Raw genomic sequence first — 20,451 nt, 5'->3', positions numbered from 1 at the left:
TAGAAAAGTTCATTCTTCAATAATGTTCAAAAAAAGTCATGGCTCTCTCATACATTTGTGTTATATAAAAACTAGAAACTATCTTCATATCTCCTCATTAAAAACAAAGCCATGTACACAGATAAATCTTTGTGCAGAGTATAGCTGCCTGGCATAACTTTTACTCCAAAGAAGTGATACTAGACAGAGAAAACTTGAGAACCACTCTTTTTAAATAATGCAAGTACTACCAGCATTAATTCATTCCTTTAAAATTGTTTGAATGCATGTGATGATTCACTGCGGATACTATTCGTGCTTGAATAAACGTATTTAACTTTGTATATTGTGGCTGTGGCAGATACTAATGGATGTTTCCCAGTATCTTTTCTTCTTCACTTTCTTTTAATAGATGAACCCACCTCTCCCCCTTCACCCTCCTTCCTCCGTCCTGTTTTTCAGAAACATGGTCTCCTAGCTACAGACTACATTTCCCAGCATCCCTTAAAGCTAAGTAAGTTCATGTGCTAAAGTCCCAGGCAATGAGAGAGGAGCAGAATTGTCATCTTTCATTTCTGGGTCATCTCCTTAAAGACACTTGCCCTGGACTCTCTCCTACTCCCTTCTTCTATGGGCTGTAGCACAGACACGGCGGAAACCCAGCCTCAGTAATGCCAGTGAGCACGACATCAGGGAATGGCAATGCAGCAGAAAGAAAGGAAATTGTGTCCTTTAACGACCTTCACCACCTGGACCGGCGGGACTGTAATGTGAGAAATACATTTCTACGTAAGCCACTACATTTGGGTTTTATTTTGTTTTAAATTTTATTTTTATTTTTTTAGATACAGCATCTCAACCTCTACCCCGAGGAATGAAGAGTTTTACCTTGTTTTTCAAGAAAAAAAAATTTCAATTGTAAAAATTGCCCTTAGGACTTTATGGGACAGATTTTTAAAAGTCTGATACGTTAGACTGAACTTTGTGAATAGTCATTATCACACCAAGGTTATTACAAGGGCTTTTCCATTGCTCCTTATTTGGTAACAGTATTTTGAGTTCTAATAGAGAATACTTAATTGTCAATCAACTTGGTTGGTTTTTATTATGAGCATGCTGTTGTTTGTAATGAAGTAGCAGTTTCTCATTTCTTTTACTAACCCTGCCAACAAGCGCTGGTTGGATAAACTAAAGACCTTTCTATTTGCCCTATACATCTGTTATTAAACAAAACCATAAATTAGATAAAGCGACGGGATTCTCAAAAGAGAGTGTCTTAAAAAAAAAAGTTTATCAAATTTTAACCTCAAAATAAGTGTCAATTTTGTATATCATAATCACTGATTTCCGTTAAATTTTGTTGACTATTGGAAACAGAATTTGACTGTATAAGTCAAGAGCCTAGTTTTGTGTACCTTCAGTAATAGGGTATCTTGCATCAGTATTTTTATTATTAGTACAATAAATAACTATGAGATGGTTTATTTTTCAAAAATAGCGTCAATTAAAAAAATAGTTAACATAAAAGAATTAAGAGTACCAGGTCACGGTGGAACATAGTATAACACAGACAGAACGTATCAAAGTTATCATACATGGCCACTTACATAATTTAACTCAATCACACATAGGACTGTCTTAGACCAGCTGACTTTGGAAAATAACTGCACTGCTAATATTCAGTCACTATCAATAATTTTTAACTTCAGAGAAGTTAAATCAGTTTCTTCCCCTTGCTCTCCCAATAACCAGTGACAGCTGTTGTAGTGGAAAGAACGCTTGGCTAGGAATCAGGAAATTTCATTGTTAGCCCTGGCTTTCCTACTTACGAAGTGTGAATTTGGGCAGGTCATTTAACCTTTGTGCAGGGTAACTGTAAATTTAGGAAAAGATCATCTATAATAAGCATCTTGGAAAATAAAAAGCTTTATACAAATTCACAATAGTATGTATATATATGTATGTGTGTGTTATGTATGAAAGACATCATTAATGATACAAATCCACCTATAAATGTATTTGTTCATATATACATATGAACACACATTTGTACACACACATACACATTAGTTAATAGAGAACTTTTACTTTTTAGGATTTATGTTCTGGCTGCTTCTAAAATGAGTCAAGACAGCTACAGATTAACATACAAAGCAAAGGTGCAATGAGAAGCTTTAAAATGAAACAAAGTCCACACAGATGACATTTAAGAAGTATTTTTTACTGAAGCCCTCCTGTTCTTCACTGATGGCTGATAGCAAAGCAGATAAGGGGACTTCTGTAGTAATAACAGGTTACTAGTAATTTACTGAGTACTTGTGAACTCCCCACTGCCAGCCACAAATGAAAGTTAGAATCCTACAATGACCTACATCTAACCATACAGTCTCACCCATATCCCATTCCTCTGTCCCTCTCTCCCTGGGTGATCTGGTTAATAGGTCAGCTCCGCCAGAGTTTTCTGGTTGTAACTTCTGGGAGGTGTCACGTTCCCACAGTGGAGGACAAGGAACACATTCATTAGGCTTGTACCCTAAATACGGCAGGATTGCTACTATAACATTCTTTTAAACTTTTTCCTAATGATTATCTTTAATCATGAGATTAAGGAACAAGATGACAAGGATAAGAATGACTAACCTTTCCTTTTCCTAGTCCCATACCACATCATAGTGTTATGTGAGCTACATTTCTTTTTACATACAGGAATTAACTTCATCATGAGGTGGAGGATAATACAAACACCTTTGATTCATCAGCTCAGACAATACCATGCTACTTGAAACCATCCATCAATTTCCTTTGAGCTTTATTTTAAAACAACCAAAAGAAAAGCACTGCATTTCATGGCTTCAATCCTTAACATGAACCATAAATAGATTAGACTGTCTTTTTATTGGACAGATTAGTATTGGCAGTCATCTACCTCAAAATGAAACTTGGCAGAGTAAAATCACTAGATTAACATTGGGACTAGCAAAAGATGACACTGGGAATTCTCCCCCATGCCCCAGTCTTTTAAGAAATGATAACATATAAAATCAGTTAAAAATCTATGCACAGATGACATGAAAACAAAAAGCAAAAGCTGGTCACTGAATATCATTTTAGCACTATATTCTACTGCTGTGCTTGGCCTCATTGCTTAACCAAAGCATCACTCCAGAAGGGTCTTCAGGCATTAAAAAATGCTCACAACTGAGACACAGATCTTTCAGAAGCTGAAATTTCTTCTCCAGACTCATAATTTTATTTTCTGATACTTAAAAGAAAAAAAAATCCCTAAAGAAGAATTCTGCAGCAATGAGGTCAAAGTTGGCCACCTTAGAACTGACCCATAATATGCCTTTCTTCTAAAGAAGACCTCCAAATGCAGTCTCATTTAGTATCACAGTGTACCTGCCAAATAGGCTGCAGAGAGCGCCAGCCCTGTCTGACAAATGGAGGCCTGAGTGTCATCCCAGCCTCTCGCCACGCAGACAGAACAAGGGGAAGGAGTGATGGCCACAAATTCTACTCATTTCTTGAATGTGCATTTGTGAGCTATGTCAATGGCAGACTCCTCAGGCAGGTTCAGAGTAAACAGAATACATTGGGAATGCTAGTCCTTGTGATTTGAATTTATCCAGTCTCACAGAGCAACTGCAAAGGGACAAAATGTATGCAAGTAAACATAGTTTAGTTGATCCCGGACTCACCTGACTCCTCTTGTCCTCTTGGGAGCTGTAAATACCTGCCCAGATTGGCAGGTGTCAGCTAGAACAGAGACAGTGGAGTGAGAGAGGAGCCCCAAACCCTTAGTCTTCATATGCCCCCTCTCTCTCTGTTCAAACATCCTCTTCATTCTGATTGGCTTCTGGTTCTCTCACTGTCCCTTGCCTTTGAAGTGTTCTCCACTCAGCAGCATTCAAGGTTAATGTCTCTTACTCCCCCAAAGCATCTATGCACGTCCTGGACATGTATGTGTATTTCCAGTGACCCAAACTGACAGAATGGGAAGTAGCTTCTTGCAGCTCCTTTTCCTGGAGACTTGTCTCTCCCTTGCACTGCTTGCCTTGGCTCTTCTAGAAGGCTATGCGAGGTTATCTGTTCTTTTCACCCACAGGTTATAAACCACAACATGGTTCTGTTTTAAAAAGATGATCAGTGTGGCTGGCATACCACTGCCAGAAAGAAAACTCAGGTTCCATATTTGAACCTCAACCTCATCTTCTAAATAAGCGTCTCCAAAAATTATGAACCCATTATTGCCTTTCTCTTTGTCATCTTTTTAAACAGATTAACAGTATTTCCTTTCCTAATCTGATTTTTTTCATTTTTTTTCTGTATAAAGTTTTCTTTATAAAATTTCTTCTGACAAAATTGAAGCTATTGGTTGTTTTTCTAAAAAGAAAAAAAATCTTTATTCCTAGCTTCCCACACCATATTTAAGAATGAACACGTGATTTCCAAAGAGCAATAACTGGAATAATTTTTTGTCATTCCAAATTCATTACTTGACTGCAAAAATGAATATTCAGGTCAAATTCTGTCATAATGGGACAAAGGAGTTTCCAAGTTCCTTTCCTGGGGTGAAATTTATTATACCCATTATTAAGTGAAAGCAAAAGAGAAGCTTAGGAATCATACACCTATGCATTGTCTTTGCTTTCATAATGGTGTTTGATGAAATGGCAGATACTCAAAATACCTTTTTTTTAATTTCGTCATGACCATTTCTAATAACCAGAATGTGATAGCATGACTCCCTACATGTAATTGAATTTTACAGCTTTGGTCTACACAGTGACTGCAAAAACATTTTTACAAAATCACGTTTAATTGAATTTAACTGATTTCTGCCAAACAGACGAATATCAGCTTTCTCTGAAGACTTCATTTCAGTGAAATTCAATTAGTAATGAGATTTAACATTTTCAACAATAAATTTATAACATACTAAATTTAATCTCCTGAAATCTTGAACCAATGTATCCCTTCTTCCCAATTACTCTAGATGGAGATGTACTGAATGTCCTCTCAGAATTCTCAAGTGTTGAGTTATTTTTGATTCAGAACATTTCCACTGGTTGCCCTTGAGTAGACATGCCATATTATCACATTACTTTTGGAATCTCTTTAGACTGTGACCGACATTCTCAGCAAGGCAACTAGATATGAACACCTTCTCCATCACTTTTTTAAAATGACATCTCCCTTGAGTAACTGGTCACTTTGCAAGGTCTCAATCCACTGAGTTGAGTACACGTGTTATATATTCCAATGAACTGTAGGATTTTTTTTTTGCTCAACTTAGAAGTAACAAGAACTTTATTAATATCTAGCCACATATTTGAGTTGTGAAGTTCACCACATTGTCCTAGAGAATTACATTCCTCAATATTTGCATTTTCTTTCTTCCCATCCTGCACTCCAATTAATACACATACAAGTATCCCCCACTTTTGGAAAGTTTGCTTTACGCAACTTTGCTTTCACAAAAGGCCTATGTCAGCCCCTGTTCTCCCTTACTGGAAGAAATCTGAATAGAATTTTTGGTTTTACAAAAAAAGATATGTGGTTTTTTCTTCACATTATGCCATTTCAGCTTATTAAAGGTTTCATAGGAACCCTGTTTTCAGGTAGTGAGGGAAATGTGTGTATGTGCACACGTGTTCATACATCTATAGTTAAAAAGTTCTAGGTCAAGTCCCACCTACTTAACTCACAATTTAGGCTTTGATTAAAAAAAAAAAAAGGTTTTTTTGAGGGAGTAGAAAGATACAAACTTTCAGTTATAACATAAGTAAGTCATAGAGATGTAATGTATACCATGATGACTATAGTTAATAATCCTGCATTGCCTATTTGAAAGAGAGTAGATCTTTTTCAGTCCTTATCACAAGGAGAATAATTTTTGTCACTATGTATGGGGAATAACTGGTCACCTTGCAAGGTTAGATGGGGACAGATGTGGTGAGAGATAGATTTATTGTGGTGATCATTTCTCAACATATACCAACATTGAATCATTATGTTGTACACCTAAAACAAATATAAAGTTATGTATCAGTTATACCTCAATAAAAAAGAAAACTTTCATGAAACTCTTAATATTGGTCTCTGTGAATAAAGCCAGGGTATGCTCTCTTTCACTACAGTCCTTTTCATATGGTCTGCCTGCAAAAAATCTGTGAAGTCATTGTCTCCTTCTCTTCACCTCCCTATGCCAGGTGCCCAAGTCTTCAAAAGTGTGTTTAAGTAATGAAGACTTCAAATGTTCTGTCCACTCCCAAGATATCTTCATTTAATGAAGAATGAATCTTACTGAACTTCTAAACGACAGGTTTCCAGATACCCTTGATGGCGGTAGGTGGAACTAGGGTAGAAACACTGCCAGTGCTTTGAAGGGAAGAGAGCAAGAAAGCAAAGTGGCAAAATACATAGCTTGCAATTCTAAAGAGCAAAACTGTACTAACTAATAACAGTGTTTCGACATGTTATTCCTGATCTTTACCTTGCAGAGTAGGCATTATGATCAGCCGCATGCTTACAAATAAGGAAGCTGGAGCTCCCAGTTAAATGGTTTGCCCAGAGTCTTTCAGCAGGGAGGTGGCAGAGCCAGGACTCACACCTGTGCCTCTGCATTTTACTAGTCTCGGAAGGCTTTTAGGAAGGGTAAGTGAGAGCTCAAAATCTCCAAGTATCAGCTCCAAGTAATGTGGAATTTGTACAGAGAGGTTGGACCGGAAAATAAAAATGGAGAATCTAAAAATGACTCTCCCTCCATCTTTTTAATACCCAAGGAAATGAGAGAACTAAAATAGAATGAATGTGGGCTTAAAAGTCAGAAAGCACTGGGTCAGATTCAGTTTCTGCCATTATACTGGCTCTTACTCTGGGTAAATGTTACTTTTTTGTTGCCAAATTCTCTCATATAAAAATGAATATAAGAATATCTACCTCATAGGCCTACTGTGAGGATGAAATAAAATAACTCACATGCAAGTCTCAAGACAAGTGCCCCACTCATAGTATGATTATAATAAATGGCCCTTCCTAATCCTTTCATCCATTGTTATAGTTTATTTACAACCTTTAAATAGATGCAAAGGAAGAGGCTTTTAAAGTCCGTAACAACATACTCTCTTTTAAAATTTTTTTATTGAACTCCAGTTGATTCACAATGTTGTGTTAGTTTCTGGTGTACAGCATAGTGATTCAGTTATACATACACATATTCTTTTTCACTATAGGTTACTACAAGCTATTGAGTATAGTTCCCTGTGCTAGATAGTAGGGCCTTGTTGTTTATTTTGTATACAGGAGTTTGTACCTGACAGTCCCAAACTCCTAATTATGAGCACTAGACCACAGCTGTACCATCAAGCCTAAGAGCATGAATTCTGAATCCCAACTTCTGGCTCAAATCCTGGCTCTACTCTTTAAAAGCTGACACTCAGCTCTTCTGTGCCTCAGTTTCTTTATCTGTAAAACAGAGTTAATGATGGCACTTACTTCAAGAGATTTTGTAAGATTCAAATTCATTAATACAAGTCAAGTGCTTATTACAGTGACTGGCACTTACTAAGGGCTCTGTAAATGCTACTGTTACTAACCAAGCAAATGATACAACGCTAATTCTCAATCAGGGGTGACTTTGTCCCCCAGGGAACATTTGGTAATGTCTGGAGACATTTTTGGCTGCTACAACTCAGCAAAGAAATGGCCTCTAGAGACTAGAGGCCAGGGATGCTGCTAAACGTTCTACCCAAGACAATCCTCACAACAGAGAATTATCCCGTCTAACATATATCAACACTGCCAAGGTGGAGAAACACTGAGTTGAGAAAAATCACTCCTGGTCGACAGAGATCCTGAGATATCTTCCCCATGGGGCATAAGAGGTCACTAACCAAATATTGCTAGAAAACCAAATACTCCTACAGAAACTGTACCCCATTTAATATTCAGTAAGATAATACTGGGAAAAGTAAAAATTAATTATTAAATGTATGGGATATATTTTAACAGTGTGTCTTAGAGTTATGTTAAAGTGCTCTTTTAAAAGAGTAATATTTCTCATTAGAATCACTACTCTGAAATTCACTGAGTAAGAATTCTGAGAGTGGATGAGCCAGGACGCATGAGGGCTTTGGAGACCGCAGGGCCCGTAAAAATTAATGCTTGCAAATATATCTGGATTCCTTGTCCCATAGGACCCAGCAAGTGAAAATGGTCTGCCTATAATGGCTACTGGGTAGGAAAAAAAGTGGGCATGAATTTTTACGCTCCTTTATTTGTATTTTCACCCTCCTCATCCTTGCCCAGATACTTTGTGAGTGATGGGATTATTTAAAGAACGCTAAATGCAGAGGTTCAAAGCATCTCTCTCCTCACAGGCTCAAGGGTCTCAGGTGAATTCAGCAGGATCCCGAGCTGGGAGGGTTCCTTATCACCCTCTGTGTGTGCTTCTCTACATCTCCTCCACTTGAGTTGAAGAGGATATGCTGGCAACTTGAACCAGAAACCAGCAAGCCCAGGGGATGGCTCTTCCTTACTTACCAAAACAAAACAGGCTTCCAAGTCTGAGGAGGGAAATAGAGAGCTCTCCATAAGGAACACACCTTTAGTCCTGACCTTCATTATCTGGGGCTTAATGGTTGGTGCTCAAGGAACTGAAAAGTTTCAATGAGGTCCCTTTTCCTTCTTAAGTCATTAGTAGGGAGGTATTGCTCAAACAGAGAACACTGTTCCAGTGAACACGAGACAGATGAAGAAGTATGACCCCTTTCTCATGCTTGCCGGTGAGATCCACCAGAGAGGCTCATGTGTGACAAGGATGGACTCTGTGTTGTCCGCCATGTATCGAGGGAGGACTCTTTGTAATATTCAGATTTCAGTGGGCTGAATAATGGTACCCCAATATATAAGGTCCTAATCCCTGGATCCTGTAAATATGAGCTTCGAAAAAGGGTCTTTGCAGATTAGATCAAGTTAAGGACTTTGAGGTGGGGAAATTATCTTGGATTATCTGAATGGGCCTTAAATGTAATCATGAGGTGTTTTTTTTAGCAGAAGTATAGTGATTTACAGTATTTTATTAGTTTCAGGTATACCACACAGTGATTCATTTTTTATAGATTATACTGCATTTAAAGTTATTACAAAACAATGATTATATTTCCCTGCACTATATATTCTTGTTGCTTATCCATTTTATACATAATAGCTTGTATCTCTTAATCCCATACCCCTATTGTGCCCTTCCCCCTTTCTCTCGCCCCACTGGTAACCACCAGTTTGTTCTCTATATCTATGAGTCTGTTTCTGTTTTGTTTTCTGTATTTTTTTTAACTTTTTAGATTCCACACATAAGTGATAACAGAGTATCTTTTTCTCTCTGACTTATTTCTTTACGCATAATCCTCTCTAGGTCTATCCATGTTGCTACAAATGGCAGAATTTCATTCTTTTTTATGGCTGAGTAACATTCCATTGTATTTTAAAATACATATATACATATTTTTACTTTTAATATACAAATATATACATGTATTTTTATGTACCTATATACATCTATATAGAGATATACATATACGTATATACCACATCTTCTTTATCCAGTCATCTGTTGATGAATAGTTAGGTTGCTTTCATCTCTTGGCTACTGTATATAATGCTGCTGTGAACACTGGAGTGCACGTATCTTTTCAAATTAGTTTTCATTTCCACAGATGAGTGTCCTTACAAGAGAGAAGCAGAGGAAGATCTGATATACAGAGAAGAGGAGAAGGCCATGTGACCATGAGGAAGAGCTTAGGATGTGGCCACAAGCCAAGGAATGCTGGCAGCCTCTATAACTTGGAAGGTAGAGAAATGGATTCCCCCTTGGAGCCTCTGAAGCAAGTGCAGCCCTTGATTTCTGTCCAGTGAAAACGATTTTGGACTTCTGGCTTCAAGAACTGTGAGAGGATACATTTCTATTGTTTTCAGTCATCAGTTTGTGGTCATTTGTTTCAGCAACAACAGGAAACATACACTGGTCATGACTGTGGATTCTTTTCTCACAGGCCTCTAGTAGCCTAACCTAAGAGGGAAAGAGGAAGTGAAAAAAGAAGAAAAAGAAAAATTAAAAAACAGAATGCAAGTAAGAGATAAAAGAAGAGGAGCAGGAGAATCAGGAAAAAAGTGGAAGAGAAATAACTCACTGAATGGTCCAGGTCATATGAACCATATGAGGGAGAAGTTCACATAGTCCCTAAATTCCAGTTCTATCTACATGGTGGATATTAAAGCTATGCCTAGGTCTGGGTCAGAAAACAATCTGTCTTTAAAACATCTTTATGATCCATCCAATAGTTATAATGTAGCTTACTGAATTTTTTTCTCATCAAGGTTATCAATGACCTCCTTTTGGTTAAAAACGGTAACCCCTTAGTCATCAAGTTCTTTAACCTGATTTGCCAACACTATATAGCCTTCAAAACCATGCTCATAACCTACTTCCTCTACAAAATCTCCCTTAATTTTGTATTTTTCCATTTTCTGAACTTTCATTATACTCACAGGAAGTATGTATGTTATTTCTGTCCCTCTAGAAAGAGGTCAGAAATGCTACCTGCTAAATATCCCCAAATGTACAAAATAACCCCCTACAACAAAGAATTCTATTTCTTCTCCCCTCCAGTAATTTGCACAAGGCTGATCTGTAATAGCCCTGTGATGACTACCTGCTACTCTAAGTTCAGTAATATAGATGGTCTCATCTTCTTCATTCCTACCTATTTATTTTATTATACAATGCTGAATGGTATTGAGAATTATATCCCTCAGGCATGTTAGGTCTAAATCATAAAAAGCATACTGACAAAATTGTCTTGGTGGTTAAGAAAATCCACTCATAATTTCAGAAAGATTTCCAACTATAAGAGTTGAGGCCAGAAAGCATTTCTCATTTATCCTAATTTAACTCCAAAATGCAATTAACTGCAACCCCTCAAGTCTCGAATATTCAAAGCATCTTAAGCTTTACTTTATTATCAGAAAAGTTACAGGTTTGTCCTAAAATACACCTCAAGATACCTGCTCTCTGATATTTATTTCCCAATATGCAGCAAGTCTCATATAAAAGCAAGCTAATTTTTAAATTGATATATGGTTCTGGCTTAAAATTTCCAAAAGGAAACTCTGTATTTTGGGGCCTGTTTATACTTTTCATATTGCTCATTTGCATCCAGTGTAACTGAAATTGAAGCTCAGTTCAGCAAACTATCCCAAGGTAAGTGATCAGATAATCGCCCATGTGCAAACCATTATGCACACACGTGGCTGAAGAATCTAGTGAAGGACATACAACTGCTGGTGAGCACTCCTCATGATTTCACTTAAGCATAAAAAGACCAAAGGCACACTGTGGCAGTCCCATCATGTAAAAGCAACGAATATAAACTACGTCATGTAATTAAGAGTCACAAACACACAGAGAATGAAAATAAATTAAATAAGTGCACTAATTAACATACTCCAAAACAGAAAACCAAGACTTAAAATATTATACACCTTAGTGAAATAACAGCTGCTCCTATTAAAAACTGTATATTCCATTAGTGTGCTATTTTGTAGTTTATTGCCTTTCTCACCTTGGAAAAATTATCTTTCAGTTATACGGCCCATACTAACATTTTTTGGCCTTCTACAAGTAACAGCTTTTGAAACTGGACATTTATCTATCCATTAAGCCAGTTGCTTGAGAAAAGTTTTCACTTTTTTTTTCTGGCTCCTTCAGAATGCTCCAAAAGAATGATTCAGAGAAATTATAAAAAGATTAATTCATAATGATGAAATGATGAACTTCATAAAACGCAAATACACCCCTTCCCACCTAATGTGTTATCTGTGTGTCTATAGCATCATGCATCACAACATCCACATGTACCAGATTTCCAGTTTGATGACTTTAGTTTGTCCAGAATAATGGTTAGGATCAAAAGGCCCACACACCCTGGAAAGCACAGAGGGTTTTAAGCAGAGAAAAAGGTCCTTGACTAGGCTGATATTACCAGGTTCCTTTTCCCAACTTTTCAAAGAGAATCCAATCCTATAGGTTGTAGCTCATTCTCCTGTTAATGATAAAATCTTAATGTTCTACTACCACTTTCTGATGCCCTGAAACGTCCCTGTCATCCTAAGAGAACTCTATCACTGAAGGGGAAAACAGTTTTCTTCACCCAGGGCCTTTTTCCTTGTGTTAATATTAATATCCCATGATAATATTAGCTCTGGAGGAAAGAATTTGGTGGCAAAATTCCATATTTACTCATGAAATCCACCCCCAACTTCCACACACACATTTTAATGGCAGAAGGAAAGCTCCCCAGCCCCACCATGCTCTCTTCACACTTTCCCTCATCTCCTGACACACACTCTGGTTTTTGGTATTGTTTTTTACCCCTTGCTGACCCAAAAGCCAATTTTATTAGTAGAGGCTCCCCATTAGGCATAGTCTAGTTTGTATTTATTAGGGCAGAAAAGTATTTAAGTTTAAAAAAGTTACTTGGCACTGGCTCGAGTGTAGAGACAGGAAATGGAGTCTGCTCAGTCCTCTAGGCTCTGACCCCACCTGACTGCTCTTTTTCCCCCTCCCTTAGGCTTCAGGAAGGATGTATGAAGACCTAATGCATCATCAAGCCTCCAGAAGATTTAAGCAAGGGCAGTGGAGTTGACAGCAGTTGCCTCTCCTTTCCTTCCTAGAAATGCTGTTTAAAAGATTTGCTGAAAAAAAGGAAACTCCTTAGTGTCATTAATTCTTTAAAGAGTGCAACGAATTTTGCATCTTAAAATAAAAACCATTTAAATGGCTGTTTGCAAATGTACTTTGCCAAGTGACAAAGTACATGCATTCAAATGTGGGCTCCATACTTACTAATGCGTGGTCTTGGGTAAGTTAGACAACCTCTCTGTGCCCCAGTTTCCTCATTTGAGATATATTTTCCAATGAAAATGATAAATACCAACCTCATAGGGTTGTTGTGAGGAGTAAATGAGTTAAAATATGGAAAGTATTTCAGAATAAAGTTGGCACTCAGTAAATATCTGACTAATTAATATAATCTAACAGAATAAATATGCCAACTCTAGAATCCAAATAGTTTTATCCCTGATTGGTGTACAGTTCTGAGTGATCCATTGCTCTTTAGTAAAAGGAGACAAGAATCTGAGCTCCGTGGAGATTTTCATGGATGAAGTGGATCAGGCCTTAATGGTAAAGGTAAGAAACTTTGATGGTGAACCACAGTGTGCCATGTTCTGAGCCTGGCATTTTTCATGTGCCACTACATGCAAGACTCCTAACAGTTCTTCTGAAGTAGACACAATTAGCTCCACTGTGCAGATGAGATAAATGAGATCAGAAACGTTAATTACCCCCAAATCACACAGCCAGTAAGTTAGGTGGAGACAGGATTTTAATCCTACACCATTTTAAAGCAAAACATAACATACAAAAAGGAGGATGGCAGATTGTGCAAGTAAGATGATTCAACGAAAAGGTCATTATTGAATAGATCATTGACAAAACAGGTTTATAATCCAAATATGGTTTGGTATCTCTTAGAATTAGCTTTGAGGTAGAGATTCAGACTATACACTGTTCACTTCTAATCCAACGAAGAATGCCATTGTATATTTCAAGGTAGATTCACAGACTATCAGAGATAGAGAGCAACCCAGAAGACTATTTAGTCCAACCTCCTAACAGCTAAGAGACACAAGTGAAATGGCAGGCTCAGTGTCATACAGGTGATTAGTAGCTGAAGTAGCCAGGATTCCTCTGGACCCAACATTCCTCCCCTTTTAGCATCCAGTATAGCCAACCAGGACACCATGGTTTTAAACCCACCCATTTAGATACGTGTAAATTCTAGTTCATTTTAAATATCCCCCTTCCTACTTTAGCATTTAAACCTAAAAAGAATATTAGGGTGATAAAATCCTTTGGGAAGATAATAAATAATATGAATATTCTCTAGTGAGAAGCAGCTTCCATTATCTAGAAGCTTCTATTTTTAAAAACTGACCAAAACTCTGGTTTTGCTGTATTTTGTCAAAAAAGAACAAACATTAAATATTGTCTGGGTAGGAGAAGAGCCTTTTAAAGGGAAAGTATTGCTCTTTTTCACGCAGAGAGGAGTTAAAAAGATCTTTACATTTTCTGTTGTTGCTGTTAGATTATATTTATTCACCAAATATTTACTGAGCACCAAACAGCTATACTAGCAGAGTCTGGCTTTTCTTGCATATTTCACAGCACTCATTACAGTGCTGGGCTTTTGGCAGTAACTGATTAATTGGTGGTATCTTCTCCTATGTTCAGTATATTAAACGACTTCAGGACAAAAGTCACTGAGGTTATGTCAGTGATATTCTCCTAAGGAGGTGAAGGAAGGAGATGGCACTTGACTATCCTAAGGCTGGCACTGCCCCAAACCATGCAGCATGAAGTGTACTTTCTTAGTTATAATATCATCAGTAACGTGAAGTCCAATGTTTTACAATTTCTTTCACTGTGAGTGCATCAAAGGTTTATGATCAATAGTACTACATCTTAGGCTGGCAAGCATCAGGCTGTGCGATGGCAGCCATGCTAAAAAAAAACACACTATCTAATTATGTCCTAGTACACAGCTCTATCATAGGGCTAAGCTTTGTTCATGTGGGCTATAAAGACAGATGAAAAGCACATTATCCACTGCTCAGCAATACTGCGTTATTACAAATGTAACAAAAAAGCTAAAAATGCCAGACCTTGGTAAGCTCAAACTTTCTGACCTAAACTTCAAAATATGCAAAACATTACTCTGGTAGAAAGAGATTTGGATTGCAATAGCAAATGTGGAGAGAGAGGAAGTAATAAAGGTAAAGACAAAGAAGGATGGAAGGACACAACTCTAAGTGATTTTTATAGCAGACACTTAGCCCAGGTCAGCAAATAAATTACTAACTGACAAGAAACTGGCATATGAACTAAGCGAGTTTTTCAAGCCAAACATCCTGAAATAAAGGAATGCTGGTGGGCTGAATAGGCAACGAAACCAAAATTAGCCACAAATTCACTGGATATTGGCAGGCCCACGAGGCCTAGCAAAGATTTACCTGCTGTATTGTATACAACTTCCTGCAGATGATACTGAAAAGTCAACAATCAAGGAGCAAGTACTGTTAATTCACTATTTGGGTTTCTCTGCTTTCCCTAAAATGCCATATTGCAAAATCAACCTAGGACTTAAGGAATCAACAGTACAATCTCAAAGATTTTGTTCTGCATTAACCATCCAGTGGACTAGTCCTGGCGAGCTATATGGTGATGACAAGAATCTCTACAAAAATCCACAAATATGATGGTCAACATATACTTAGGCCTCAATTAGACACTCACACAAACACAAGAGGGATGGTGCATGCAATGATAACACAGATACTTTATGGATATCCATTATGGGAAATTCAGCACATTTCATGCTCAGTAAATTAGTCATTAATACTGGTGACACAGGGATATTATCTGATTGGTGTGGTTTTCATGGCATCATGGCACTGAAAGCAAAGTTTAAACCCTTAGGTGGAAATTCCAAGAACATTATGATTCGAATTTTCATGAATACAATCAGGCAACTGGTCTCTTAAATGCTGAAAGACTGCAAATCTGGCTACTGAGGTCAGTTAATAAACACCATTTGCTCAACTGCAGTAGGGAAGGATGGTTGATAGTGTAGGTGTGGTTAGTTGAGTTATCAAATGCATTTTGAAGACTTGAAATATGCCATCCACTGTGCTAGACAAAACACAGTGCCTTTATTTGAAGAGCTTACTGCTTAGTGAAGCATCTTGTAATTCAGAAATATATTCATTATATTTAGAGCATATATACATAATGCATCAATGAAAGATGCTTTCTAGGCACAACTGGTTGCATTCAGCAGTTTTCTACATAGCTTTCAAAGAGTGATTCTGGATACAATACTGATTGAAAGCGTTAAGATGTTCAATCTATGATGATAGCAAAACAATAATAAAAATCTAACTCTTGGTTCCTATTACACACACTTTTCAATATGCTAGACCTTTGGCTAATAATTACAAAAATGCACTGCACGTATTAAGGTGGTGATGATTTACTTTGGTCTGGCCTTCCCAAGTTCTACCTGGATTTCAAATGTTAACAAATGTCTCCTTACACAAGTTATGGGTAACTTGGGAATTAGCTGCCATGATGCTACCAGTAAAAGATAAGTAATTATTCTGTTGGTAACAGGCAGTGTTACTTTTATAAAATTGATTAAACATCTGCATAAAGTCATGGTGCTGATCAGTACCAAAATAAACATGGATGTCACTCTGGTGTTTTCACTTCGATGAACTCATCATGTATTATATTACGAAAGTTTGTTTCAAATGTGTTGTCTGCACATGTAGAAGGACAAAGAAGATTCCTTACACACCCATCATGCTTTCAATATATGACACCTGAGTTACAGACCCCAGAAAATTTTAACTTTTTCTTCTTTAGATGCCTACTTTGTTTCCAGTTCACTTATAATCACTCTGAGAACAATAAACATTAAATATTTAAGGGTAATGACAACTTAAGCCAGAATGTCTACTTGCATGAACATTGCATGGGAAAGTTTTTCTTTAGCTGCTCTGTGGTACCATTGTCTGTGACTGTACATCCCACTGAGAATACAGAGTCCCAAAGGGCAAAATTAAGGGTAGAGAACATCTGACCTCAATCATGGGCGTCAGGATAAGAAATGCATAACACATGGTCACAACTCAAAAACAGTGATCTTGAGGTTACTGCAGATGAGGATGGCAGCTGTTCAGTTGGACATCTGGATCTCTGTGGCTCCAGAACTGGATTGTTCTCACATGAGATCTGCCTATGAGAAGCTCAGCCCATCTTCAGTAACAGGTCTAAGAATCTGAATGAAATCTTCACATAGTGCCCAACAAACAATAAATTTTCACACATACACAAGATCCTTGTTTCTGGAGAGTGAATGTTGCCCAAAAGCAAAATATTAAAAGGAGGATCATTTTGGGGTTGCATGGCTATGCCCAAGCTGACCCTGCACCTCTAGTGTTCACACTCCAAACAGATCAAGCATGATGTAAGGGTTTTGGCTGGCTTCCTGTATTATTTAATACTATCTAAATACATGTAACTGTTAACTTACTTTTTAGAAGTTCAGTTTTGTTCCCTTTTCTAAGAAGAGGAATAAATAGCAAAATAAGGATGGGTCTGAAAGGATAGCATATGCAAGTTTAATTTAGTATGAAAGTCTAGTTGTATCAATTTCAAAATTGTGTACTATGTAACTATTACCACTGGTAAGCAGGAATTAGGAAGTATATTCATATTTAAACACACTTGTCCAGCTAATCAACTTTATCAGTGCACTAAACGAAGAAACTAGAATTCTTAAAAATCACAAGATTAAGATTGGTAATGTGTACAGAAGACTTTTTTTTAGCCAATTAAACCAGACATAATAGATTCATATTCATTAACGAATGATATAGAAATGGACAGACAATTGAATTAATGGAAATAATGTTTTCTTGGGTGGAAGGTCACTAGTCCTGAGTAACCTATAAATGTTAAGTATGTTGTTGGCACAGTCTCCATTTAACAGTGGAAAGATTTTTCGAAGCATATGTAAGCAGGTATAATAAAATGCACCTGTAAATTCATGTAGGCTGGTTTTATAAAAAAAATTATATAGCCATTTGGTACAAATTTCAAACCAAAATATAAGACATTTTAAACACATTTTGAGGGGTTATGCTATTTGCTCAATTTACCTGGTTTTGTTATTTATGAAAGACTTGTACATTTCAGTATTTTTATTGCTGCAGTTGGCTAGTGGGGGAGTAGTCCTTAGCAAAGATTCTGAATGGGCCCTATCGCAGTGTAGTTGCTCAAAAAATAAGAACTGTTCCAGAAAAACAGACTTTCTTTGATGTATAACATAGTGTAATATTTAAATCAATTGTTCAGAAATTGAAAGTTCTTGAAAATATTTGGTTAAGATACTTTAGAATTGGAGAATTCTGTACAGATTTTGATTTAGTCCTTTTCTAAGTAAAGGGAAAGGGGAAGCTACTTAATTACAAACAGAAAAGTTTAAATTAGCAATTATACATAATGGGGGGGTGCAAAAATGTAAGATAAAAGGCCACGGCAAATTATATATGTCCAATAATTATCAGTCTTTCAAGGACAAAGAGCTGGAATGATACAGTAAATCCCCTCAGTGGCCGACAATGAGGAAAAGCTGGATGGATGAGACTGAATGTTCAACAGTCACTAAATCAAAATCTTTCTTAAGGTGACAATGTCACAGTCTGGAAATGCTACTCTGAAACATAGTGGATGACTGTGAGCCGCTGGTATAGATAGGAAAAGATAAAATCACACTTGAAAAGATAACCCAGAATCAAATGCCCCAAAGGAGATCACTCCCAAGTTCCTGAGAGGGAAGAAAATAGGATTAAAATTCAGCTCCAAAGAAGTTTATACCCTTTTGATAATCAAAGACTAGTTTGCTCTTCAAACCAGAGAGAAGAGCTACACCTTTATGTCCTGAGTTACATGGATGCCTCGATGAGGATCTTGGTGAATGACTGAGACATCTGGTTAACAGAAGCCTGCTAGGACAAGCAGGTGAGCAAATGGCCTCCAATAGTAAATCAAGCATCTTTGGAAGCTGCTTTAAGTCCCTTGTTCTGGGTGACTCTCGGGCCTAGATTCATAGTTCAGAAAACTGGAGAATATATATTATTAGAAACCAACTTTTAAAAAGGAACCCTTGCACATCACCTGGAAAAGAAATGATTTTTTTGGTTTTTGTTTTGGAATAGAGACTAAAACTCTAGAGAAGGCTACAGTCAAACAAACCTTGAAGGCATGGCTCTTGAATGTGAGCCTTTATGAGAATCACCTCGAGGACCTGTTAGAACAAAGACTGCTGGCCCCACCCCCAGGGTCTCTGAATCCCTAGGTCTGGAGACAGTCAGAGAATCTGTGATTCCACCAAGCTCCCAGGTGCTGTTGATGCTGCTGGTTTAGGGACCACACTGTAAAAGTCAGTGCTTTAAGGAATACTGGAAAAAAAAAAAAAAAAGGATATGTATTTTCCTCACAGAAAACTAATCTGTCCTCAATGGAATCTATCTCATCGGTGGGTTCACAAGCAGTTAAAATTTAAAAATGAGCAATGACCACCACTGTTAATTTGGAACAGTCAAACTAACCTCACAAAAGGCTTCTCCAATGGAAAAAATGGGAAACTCTTTCCACGGTACACACTGGCTTTACGGCTGTGGTCTTAGTCAAAGCACAGAGTGAACCTTGGCCAGCAACATGAGGTCTCTCAAGCTTGCAGCTGTTGGGAGGAGGCTGCTCTGCCAGTGACTCTGGGCAGGAAGTTCCTCGTTAGAACTGATGCATCTATTTTATTCAGCTCAGAGGAGAGAAAAAAGGCAAAAATCTCAAGATTTCTCCAAACTTCTTTTAACTGCCCGACCTCCCCAAAGCCACCATGTTAGATGGCTTTGCTGCCATGGCTGCTTGACTTCTGGTAATGGACAGCTCGAGGTTCTGTATGATGGCTAAGCCATAAATCACACCTACATCTTCATTCACGACGGGTTTAATGACAGCATAAATAAAATAACAATTCATAATGACACACAAGCACAGGGCACTCAGACCGAAAAATATCTGAAATAAGGCCACTTTGCATCCTGATCCAAACTTCCAGAAAGCTGTCCATAAAGAGCTTTAAGGATTAGTGTAATTTTCACCAGAAATAGGACTTTACAGTGCACATCAGGTTCAAAGGGCTTCTCACAATGCTGCTTTCCAGGACCCTGCATCAGATAAAGGATGGAGTGCCACCACAGTTCTTTCTTTCAAGCAAACAGTTTAAAATATGTGTTGTTGAAGGCAACACAGCTTCCTCTGTGTTCATATCATTTTACAGAACTCCTGCCATCCTTCACTCCCTTATCCAGCTAAGTGCTCAGCAATAATGGACAAACAAAATCTAAACTAGCATTACCACCACCCTAGGGATAACTCTAAATGAGTTATGCAGTATGATCTGATAATAGCTGGCTTCAAGAGCTGAAAAAAAAAATCTTGTAAAAGGCATATATTAGAAATTTAGATTTTAAAACCTATGTGCAACATGACACACATTTTGGGAATTGCTCTTTTGGCTTTAAGGTAAAAAAAGGTGATAGAAGTAGAAGTAGGAATACTGCTTTAAAAAACAGGCATGCATCACCCCACAAGGATGAAGAGAAACAATCTTGTTTCACTAAGTGAAGCCTCTCACACCTGGTTAACGGATCAGTCCACTTCATTAGAAAAAAAAACTTCAGTGTTTCACATGTTAATCTCACTAACTCTTTACTGTGCCATTT

The 20,451-nt window shown here is 37.5% G+C and overlaps 1 long non-coding RNA gene across 3 annotated transcripts; it reads left to right on the top strand.

Moving 5' to 3' along the window:
• Positions 1-538: 538 nt before the first annotated feature.
• LOC123617104 (uncharacterized) lies at positions 539-14,345 on the top strand. 3 transcript variants are annotated; one of them, XR_012507431.1, is made up of 4 exons: positions 539-749; positions 6,192-6,327; positions 9,696-10,108; positions 12,609-14,345. It is a non-coding gene; the product is annotated as an uncharacterized LOC123617104 (long non-coding RNA). The 3 variants fall into 3 exon arrangements; XR_006725172.2 differs by lacking the exon at positions 12,609-14,345 and having other exon boundaries at positions 9,696-12,598; XR_006725173.2 differs by lacking the exon at positions 12,609-14,345 and having other exon boundaries at positions 539-768; positions 9,696-12,598.
• Positions 14,346-20,451: the final 6,106 nt, after the last annotated feature.

The sequence above is a fragment of the Camelus bactrianus genome, chromosome 6, assembly GCF_048773025.1.
Source record: "Camelus bactrianus isolate YW-2024 breed Bactrian camel chromosome 6, ASM4877302v1, whole genome shotgun sequence".
NCBI classification, from domain to species: Eukaryota; Metazoa; Chordata; class Mammalia; order Artiodactyla; family Camelidae; genus Camelus; species Camelus bactrianus.
This window is presented reverse-complemented; position numbering and strand designations above follow the sequence as displayed.